The 10266-nt window shown below is 39.8% G+C and overlaps 1 pseudogene; it reads left to right on the plus strand.

Moving 5' to 3' along the window:
- The window catches only part of LOC119627926 (TNF receptor-associated factor 4 pseudogene), a 45023-nt pseudogene extending 42510 nt beyond the window's left edge, over nt 1–2513 (plus strand).
- The last annotated feature ends 7753 nt before the right edge of the window (nt 2514–10266 follow it).

A 10266-nucleotide genomic window follows, 5' to 3' on the forward strand; every position in this document is an offset into this window, starting at 1 on the left:
TCTATCATCATTATTTAATATCGTGCCATCATTGACCAATTTGTTCTGAAATTGTCAACTAGAAACATGGCACAGTTAGATAAGCAAATTATTATTTCCCAATAATTCCCAATAAGTTGTTGGCTCCCTGAACCACTTGTTATGAAAACAGTTTGAATTGAACTTGCCAGTTTCATAATTTGATGATCACTAGTTTCCCTTTCACAAAGGTTTAGTCTGGCCCTTACATTAAATCAAATTCCCACATGGATGTATCCCTTCACCACCTTCCAACCCCTCACAACCTGTCACATGCAACCTGTCACACACACCCAGGCCCACAGGTACACCATGAACCCTCCCTACTTGCTGGGGGTTAGCCTTTTTTTTTTTTTTTTTTTTTTTTTGAGACAGTGTCTTGCTCTGTCATCCAGGCTAAAGTGCGGTGGTGCTATCTTGGCTCACTGAAACTTCTGCCTCCCAGGTTCAAGCAATTCTCCTGCCTCAACCTCCCAAGTAGCTAGGATTAGAGGCATGAGCCACTGTGCCTGGCCTTAGACTTTTATTGGATGATGTAGTTCAGACAACGTAGTAAGACAACTTTTAACCTGCTGCTGCTAAACCAAAATGGTTTTGATTTGGTTCCCATTCATAGCTTGTTTAAAATACAATTGACACTGAACAATCCAGAGAGGGAGGACTCAGTAACGTTGCCAAAAAAATTCTTCTGTTAATACACTCATTTCTCTGAATTAAGAGCTCAAACCTCACATGTGAGGAGTATGTGTGTTCATCTTATCTTTGTCTTCAAGTTTGATACTCAGAGCAGCTCACTCATAAGTTTAATGTGTTTCTACACTAGAAAAAGGAATGAAACAGCATTTACTGGGACTCACCATCAGCCAGGCATTGAGGGAGATTTCACCTAGGCTTCAATTAATGAACCCTCTAATAATCCTTTGAGATTGGAATGATTATAACATCCCCCAGTTTACAAATAAGGTAACTAAGACTCAGAAACTAAATTTGATCTTAGTAGTAAGTGACCTGGATCTGAATCCAGGGAAAATTGGGTTTGTTTAAGAAAAACTGAATCTGATTTCTGGGCTGGCGATCTGCTGGGAAGATATAAAATGTTGCCCAAATGGGTCAGTAGGCAGTGGGCATTTTGCAATACCCCGCACAACCTGCAATTAATGAGTATTTGAGTTGACATTTCTTTAATATTTGCCTTTCCTGTTTCCTTGTAAGCTCTATGAGAAGATGTAGGTAGTTTCATACATCGCTCTATTTCCAATGCTAGCACGTAGGAGGCGTTCGCTAAACATCTTCTGACTGTCTAATGTGCTCTGCCTCTCCTGCTCGTTTTCTCAAAGACATCTAAGCAGATTGGCACAAGGACAGAATAATCCTGGATATACCCACCAACAGACTTCTCTGTCAATTTAATCCTGTGCCTCACCAATGCCCCTTATCTTTTAGAAGCCAACAATAACCAGCTTTTAGCTAATTACTTTCAAATCGATTAGGAGTGTTTCCAAGTAGAATAATAATAGATTCAGTCATTATTGAACTCTGACAGTATGCCACATACTTAAGCGCATACATGCATCATCTTACAGTAGATGTTATCATTCTCCCAATTTTACGGATTAAAATTTGTACTGCAGTGTGGGCACTGTGGCTCAGGAGGACCTGCCAGGCCATCTGAAGGACAGCTGTAGCACCGCCCTGGTGCTATGCTCATTCAAAGACTCCAGCTGCAAGCACAGGTGCCCTAAGTGGGCAATGGCATGGCATGTGGAGGAGAGTGTGAAGCCACATCTGGTCATGATGTATGCTCTGTTGATCTGGCAATGGCAGGAGCTGCAGGACCTTCAGCAAGAGCTGGAGGACCTATCAGTGGGCAGTGATGGTGTGCTTATCTGGAAGACTGGCAGCTGTGGTCAGTGGCTACAGAAGGCCAAGGCCAAGCCCAACCTTGAGTGCTTCAGCCCAGCCTTCTACACACATAAGTGTGGTTACAAGCTACAGGTGTCTGCATTCCTCAATGGCAAAGGCAGTGGTGAGGGCACACACCTCTCACTGTACGTTGACTTGCTGCCTGGTGCCTTTGACAATCTCCTTGAGTGGTCCTTTGCCCGCCATGTCACCTTCTGCCTGCTGGATCAGAGCGACCCTGGGCTGGCTAAACCACAGCACGTCACTGAGACCTTCCACCCAGGCCCAAACTGGAAGAATTTCCAGAAGCCGGGCACCTGGGGGGCTCCCTGGATGAGAGTTCTTTGGGCTTTGGTTATCCCAAGTTCATCTCCCACCAGGACATCCAAAAGCGAAAAACTGTGTACAGTGTGGGGAACAGGTCTTGGGGTCATCAAGGGCTGGAAACAAGTGACCCCAGGGACTGTCTCCCTTCTTGGGTAGGGCAGACATGCCCTAGTGCCGGTCATACTCTACCTGGACTGAGGTGCCTGCTCAGGTGCTATGTCCTAAGAGCCATAGGGGGGTGGAAGTTGGGGATGGAGAAAGGGTAGTTCAAAGAATCTGTCTTGAGATCTGATTTTTTTCCTCTTTCCCTAGCTGTGCCCCCTCTGGTTATTTATTTCCTTAGTGCCAAGAGGGCACAGCAGGGCAGCCTTGATTTTTAAGAAAGCCGTAAGTGTATTTATTAGAAAAAAAAAAATTGTACTTTGGCAAGGTTAGGCTACTTCTCCTAGAAGGAAGAATTATGAAGAAGAAGGAGATAAAAAGCCAAAAGGGAGATGGGACAGCAGCTCTGAAGATGAAAAAGAGCCTAGTAACACAGATATTCAAATTTCTCAGACCTGAAACCACACCACTCTGAGCCCTTCCCCAATTCTGCAGGGTGGCCTGGGGCGTCCCTGGGGAGTGCCGCATAGGCGAGCCCATCCATGATCCTTCACTCTGGGCTTCTGGAAAGTTCACCTGCCTTCAGAATGATGCCTCAACTCTTCCTCTGTGACATAGTTTCTCTTCCTACAAAGCAACATTCAGGAGCACCTAATACTGCAGCCCTCAAGGCACTGCCAAATGGGTCACCTTCCCTTTGGTTCCCAATGCTCCCAAACCCTGAACTGGGCTCCACCCAGATGTGGAGACAATAGCCCGTCCAGGACTGAAATTCACACTGTGAGGCCTTTTTGAGGACGATATACCAGATTTCCTGCCCTTCATCCCCAGGATCTATCGATATCATCGCCTGCACTAAAACTTTCCCTCAAACTCTTTTTTTCCCCATGAAATAGGTGCCTGGGGAGACACATACCTTGAGACACACTGAAATTCCTGGCTTAGGCTCAGCTAAGCTGGTCTCCCTCTTCCCTTTAGCAGACAGAGTTTTAGGGGAGCAAAAAAAAAAAAAAAAAAAAAAAAAAAGCTACAGTCAAAACTGTATCTTTGTAACCTGGGGGAAATGTTTCTCAATCCTTAAAAAAAACTTTCTTAGCATGTTGGCTTTTGCACTTTCAGACTTTGCCTCCAGAAATACACAGGAACTGTTTAATTTGATGTTCATTGTGACCAATGCTGTAATCTGCCTTGGGAGAGCCAGCTGATAGGGAAGCTTGACTTGTAAAATAATTTTGCTTTGATGATCTCACCCAACCTATTGATTTGTCAAGAGTTTTATTCAGCAAAAGCATGATACAAAAGATGAAGTCAAGAAGAGCAGCAGTTATTTAACCACATTAGAACCCAGGTCTGTAGTTTCTTTTACTGGAGACATTTACATAAGCAGACATCATCTTTAATCTTTGTTTATATTGTCACAGTCTTGTTTTTAGTCTTTTTGTCTCTTAAAACTAAGCTGTGATTATTACTTGCACGTTTTTACTGGCTTATTCATTCCAGTTGGGATTTTCTTCCAACCTTGCCTGGGAAATCCAGTTACTAATGCAAGTACAGTGAATGGTAAGCTCAACTTCCACTAAAGTAGCCATTTCTGTTTATCAATTTCTAATTTGTGAAATATAGAGCTGACAACTGGAGATACGTAAATGAAGGAGTCTCTTACTACCTGATGCAGAGAGTTGTCTGTGCTCACCTGCATTGGTAGGAGTTTTAATTTCACCATTTTCACTACTATCTTACTTCATTGTCTGTCTTTCCCTCTCTGTGCTTCTGTTCCTTGTCTACAGGGAAGACTGTAGATGACTACAGTCTTTTCCTCTATCCTCTAAGGATAGGGTAGTCTAGGGTTTTATATTTGGCTTTGTGCAATATATATTTTTATATTTCCACTTTGAATGTATATATTAGAAGTGGCATCGAATGTATTATTGTAGATTTAACTTTTACTAACAGGAATCTAGGAAATTTGTCTGAGTCTCCACTCTATTCCCAGCAGCTAAATAGCATCTAGTACACTACAAGCACCCAATGCATATTGCTGCATGAAGAAATGTATCACAAGCCAGGGTTGAAAGGTAAAAGCTGTCTTCTTTAACAATTTTGCAAATCTGTTGCCAAATAATTGTGTTTCCATGGAAATGAGAGAAAACATTCCATCATCAAATGATTGTCATTTGTTGATGAAACAGATCAATCTCAAAGATTGACCAAAAGAAATACTCATTGTTAAACATTCAGCACCCTATACTACTCTAAGAAGTCTAGATAAAGGAAATGGAAAGAGAATAAATTTCAGTTTGGGATTCACTTTGAAAGGAAAGGTTTATAAAGCCCTCCAATTGGTCCTTGAGTATCCATTCCAATTTGCTCCAATCCAGTTTAATTTCTACAAAGATTAGCCAAAAATATTAACAAGGACAGGGAGAGATTTCTGGCTTCCAGAAGTGAATGCTTGAGCCACAGCCAAAGCTATCACCTCAAATGAAAATAATATGATTTACCACAAGAATTCCTGTCTTCTTTCACTCTATTACTTCAACCAGTGTTAGAAATAGGGGGCCAAGTTTATTCAGGATGCTAATGACTGTCATCCAGATTCTGAGACTCTGTATGCAAACCGATGGTCTGAAGATGAGATCTGGCCCACAGATGTATTTTATTTGGCCCACACTATTTTTTATTGAATTAATTGCCAATACAGGAAGTCACAAGAATTCACATAAAACCCCAGCTTTCTCTTTCTTTTCTCGAAATATGAAAACAGAAGATACGGTGACTCTGGGTTGCAGTTAAAGTGCAAATCACCATGGCCTCACCACTGCCTATCTATATTCTGATACTGGAAATACTTTCAATTGCTATCCCTCATCAGCCTGCGTTGTTTTCTTTCTAATGCCCTGTTTATCTGATATATTTACTTTATCTGTCCTGCTTTTGCATGCAACTACTGTCCTAAATTGTCCCGCAAGTGTTACATTTAAACTTTTCTTGCTGGTTTTCTCTGTGAATATGTGAATGTTCTGATTGAAGCTCTATCTGTATTATTCTGCACCAACTGGTTCATTTCATTAGTTTCTTCCAACCTCTTGCACATGTGGTCACTAAAGGGGTTAGGATGGAATTAGTTAAAAGACTAGTCAAGTGATGAAATCAGTCATTTCTGTGACTATGGGTATAGGTAGGGTTTCCTAATAAACATACTGAATGCCTCATTAGCCCATTCAACTTGGGTGGGCTCCATACGCTCCTAGCAAAAGAGAAAAATAAGCAGAGTTTTTGGGAGGAAGGCTAAGCTTTTGAATCTTTATTGGAGCATATGTTATATACTTATATATGCATATAATGCTACACACACATGCATATATATATACATACACACATATATATGCATATATTGTTAAAATCATAGGTGAAACTATCTTGTCTCCTGTGGGCTCATTTAAAGTGTTTTTCAAGTTAATTTTAACTATAAAATGTTTTTCTTTTCCCTTTATCTTTTTAATTTTTTATATACTTACATTACTTTTATTATGATAGTACCTCAATATTATAAACACAAAATTAGAAATTAATACTAAATATACATAATTTTGAACAAATTTATATCCAAAATACATTTCCAATTAAATACAAACAAAACAACAAAAACAATACAATTCAAATGATTAACTTCAATTTAATATGATCAACAGTATTGTTAAATTGTTCATAGTGGACATTTACTACGGGATACGGGGACTTTTGTGGAAATCAGACTGTACAATTCCACAGTTCCTTCTACAAAGTCCTTGGGACAAGATGTACCACTGAATCTGGAAATTTTTATATTTATAAAAGGGGAGGTACCTAATAATCAAATCCATTAAGATCTACAGTACTATGTATGAGTATATGACTATTCCCAGTAAATGGGATCATAAAAACTATAAATACCTCATGTCAGTGCAGGTCAGTTTTTATCACCAAATGAGTTTTTCACAAACTTACAAAAGTTTGAGGGTTTTGAATTGTGGATACAAGTCTATGAGGTGTGTGACATTCATCCACATTATCCAACTATAAACTCTTTAACGAAGAAGGAAGAAGAGTAAAATGATAATTAAAATAATAATAATATCGTTGATTAGCTTCTTCTCGTGCCCTACATCTATGTAATTCATTCTTTACTACAATCCCATAAGGTAGGTCTGATTATCCTCACTTTTTGGAAAAAGAAGCTAAAACTTTGGCGGTCATAAGAATGCCTTTCAAAATGCTGCCTTGGAGATGCTGACTCACAAGTAGTATAACCTGGGATAGTCACCAAGAAAGTTTGTGCTACCTTTTTTTTTTTTTTTTAATACTTTAAGTTCTAGGGTACATGTGCACAACGTGCAGGTTTGTTACATATGTATACATGTACCGTGTTGGTGTGCTGCACCCATTAACTCGTCATTTACATTAGGTATATCTCCTCATGCTATGCTTCCCCCCTCCTCCCTCCCCACAATAGGCCCCAGTGTGTGATGTTCCCTTTCTGTGTCCAAGTGATCTCATTTTTCAGTTCCCACCTATGATTGAGAACATGCAGTGTTTGGTTTCCTGTTCTTGTGATAGTTTGCTGAGAATGATGGTTTCCAGCTGCATCCATGTCCCTACAAAGGATACGAACTCATCCTTTTTTATGGCTGCATAGTATTCCATGGTGTATATGTGCCACATTTTCTTAATCCAGTCTGTCACTGATGGACATTTGGGTTGATTCCAAGTCTTTGCTATTGTGAATAGTGCCACAATAAACATACGTGTGCATGTGTCTTTATAGCAGCATGATTTATAATCCTTTGGGTATATACCCAGTAATGGGATGGCTGGGTCAAATGGTATTTCTAGTTCTAGATCCTTGAGGAATCGCCACACTGTTTTCCACAATGGTTGAACTAGTTTACAGTCCCACCAGCAGTGTAAAAGTGTTCCTATTTCTCCACATCCTCTCCAGCACCTGTTGTTTCCTGACTTTTTAATGATTGCCATTCTAACTGGTGTGAGATGGTATCTCATTGTGGTTTTGATTTGCACATCTCTGATGGCTAGTGATGATGAGCATTTTTTCATGTGTCTGTTGGCTGCATAAATGTCTTCTTTTGAGAAATGTCTGTTCATATCCTTTGCCCACTTTTTGATGGGGTTGTTTTTTTCTTGTAAATTTGAGTTCTTTGTAGGTTCTGGATATTATCCCTTTGTCAGATGAGTAGATTGTAAAAATTTTCTCCCATTCTGTGGGTTGCCTGTTCACTCTGATGGTAGTTTCTTTTACTGTGCAGAAGCTCTTTAGTTTAATTAGATCCCATTTGTCAATTTTGGCTTTTGTTGCTGTTGCTTTTGGTGTTTTAGACTTGAAGTCCTTGCCCCTGCCTACGTCCTGAACGGTATTGCCTAGGTTTTCTTCTAGGGTTTTTATGGTTTTAGGTCTAACATTTAAGTCTCTAATCCATCTTGAATTAATTTTTGTATAAGGAGTAAGGAATGGATGCAGTTTCAGCTTTCTACTATGGCTAGCCAATTTTCCCATGTGCTACTTTTTATTCAAAATAATATCTCTATTAATTTGAATAAGAAAAAGGAATAAGGCTGGATTAATAATGTGCACTTAAGACAGTGATATATAGGCATGGTCAGGTTGTGTGTGTTTGAATAATACTAATATGGATAATATAACTTCAAAAAATTATAAATTTGAATTCTTATAATTCATAACTAGGCAAATATTTAATTTTGTCCCAAAGAAACTAATGTTTTAGGAAAATCAGTAGTATAAGCAAGACAGTTGTTATCTTATTGGAAGGAACACCAACTACAAAATCCGTAAAGAAAAGACCTATAGATTTGGGAGCATAAAGCCAAAATGTTCCATATTCAATGTTTTCCAATTCAAGAGACACACAACAAACCAGATAATTAGTTGCCAGTCAAGTGGTGAAACATTCTTAATACATAAAAAAGGAGCACGTCTAAGTAAGCAAGCAAAATACAAAGATTCTAGTAAGAATAAGGTGTCAAGAGAGGATAGCCAGATCCCAAGCCAAGGGGTTAGGCTGGCCAATGAATATATAAAAATATTTTCAACCTCTTCAGAAAACATAAGCAAATAAAGAGATAATAAATAAAATAATGCCACCTACTACATTATAAAAGATGAACAAGATTAATAATGCCCAGAGTTGGCAAGAATATGGAGATGCATCACATTTATCTACACTTGGTTGAAGTAAAAACTAATATAAAACTTCTATAATAAAATGTGGATTGCACTATCTAAAAAGAAAATACCTTTAGCCCAGTAATCCCACTCCTATGAATATATCATAAAAGTATAATTAAACAAGCATACAAAATGGTATGCATGGGTTTCTCCAGCGCAATAGTATAATAGTGAAAATTTGGAAACAGCCTGTAAGCCTAAACAGGGAGGGTTGGTTAAATATGTTACATTTCCTAGAAAGGAATATAATGCAGCCATTAAAAAGGAATGACATATCTGAATACTCAATAAAAAGGAATTTTGAAAAGCATTTTATAAAAGATAATGTCTAGTTGATTTTCCTTTTGTGTTTATAGGAATACTGCAATCAGTAGGGCATGAGTAGGAAATATCTATTTTTTTTCTCCCTTCAAACATATTTGATTTGATTTTGCTTCTCTGTACAATTGTCTCAGGTAAGATTCTCCAGGAACTTAACTCTGAGACAGAGTCTAGTTGTAAGATGTTTATCACAGACAAGCCCTTGGGAACAACACCTGTTAAAGAGAGAAAGGGAGCAGATTAGACAGGGAGAAGGTGAGCTCTGGTGCCTGCCAGCCCAATGACACCTTGGCCAACTTTAGGGAGCTCTGGAGCCAAAATGGTCCCATAATGGACTGAAATGGCAAAGCCTCTATATCCTCCTCCTTAGTCGTGGGATCTGGGCTACCCTGGGAGGGGTGTGATGGACTTGAGCAGGTGGTTCTCTCCAGCTGAGGCCATCCCCACAGGAGGCTGAGGCCAGGTTTTCTCCTGACAGCACTCCAAATGGCTGGGACAAGAAGTTCCACTTGAAGGGGGATTTGCATGGCATTTCATGTGTCCGCCACAACAATATCTTGGTTATATCTCACTGTTTTTTCATTGTGTTCAGGTTGAAAACATATTTTAAACCTAAATCTCACATCTTAAGTTTTTGCCCTTCTCCACACTATCAGGTGAGGCTCAGAGCCTAGCTGGAGGTAAGGGAGATCAGTAATCTATTAACCTAAGTCATCTATGAACCTACTTTTTTGCTTTTTTTGAAGCTCCACTCTACCTCCATAGGCAGCCAAGGGTGGGCTCCTTACAGGATGCCTGGCATGCACATGACTCAAAAGAAATTCCACCACCCCTGGCCTGTGAAGGGGATCACTCCTGGTGCAATTATTTCTCTCCCTTGAAGGAGACTTTGGGATTCTCCCAGGGAGAGATACTCACTATCTATGTGTCTGTGTCTTTAGACTCTGGGCCATGTGCAGCTCTCGCGAGACTCTCCTGTGTTTTAATCAGGGAGCAGACCAGGAAAAGCCTCTGTGTTTTCTTCTATTAGGTTGGTGCAAAAGTAATTGCAGTTTTCATTGCAGGTCTGTCTTACAATGCAGCAAGTTTCACTTGTGGCAGTAAGGTACCATTTTCCTCTGCTGGCAGGGGCCTCACCCTATCTCTGGATCCTACACCTGCCTTAAGAGGAGGAGACACGCCACAGTATTGCCTCCTCCTGTGTGTTTCCTTATGTTAAATGATTTTTCCCCAGAAGTGTCTCTAGCCATTCATTACGTAAGGGCTGGAGTGGGTGCTGGATGTTGACAGTGGAAAGCCAGTTGGACATCTTTCAGTAAGAATGCTCCAGCCCCTCTCTCTAGAATGTGTGGGTA

This window comes from Chlorocebus sabaeus, chromosome 23 (assembly GCF_047675955.1).
Source record: "Chlorocebus sabaeus isolate Y175 chromosome 23, mChlSab1.0.hap1, whole genome shotgun sequence".
NCBI classification, from domain to species: Eukaryota; Metazoa; Chordata; class Mammalia; order Primates; family Cercopithecidae; genus Chlorocebus; species Chlorocebus sabaeus.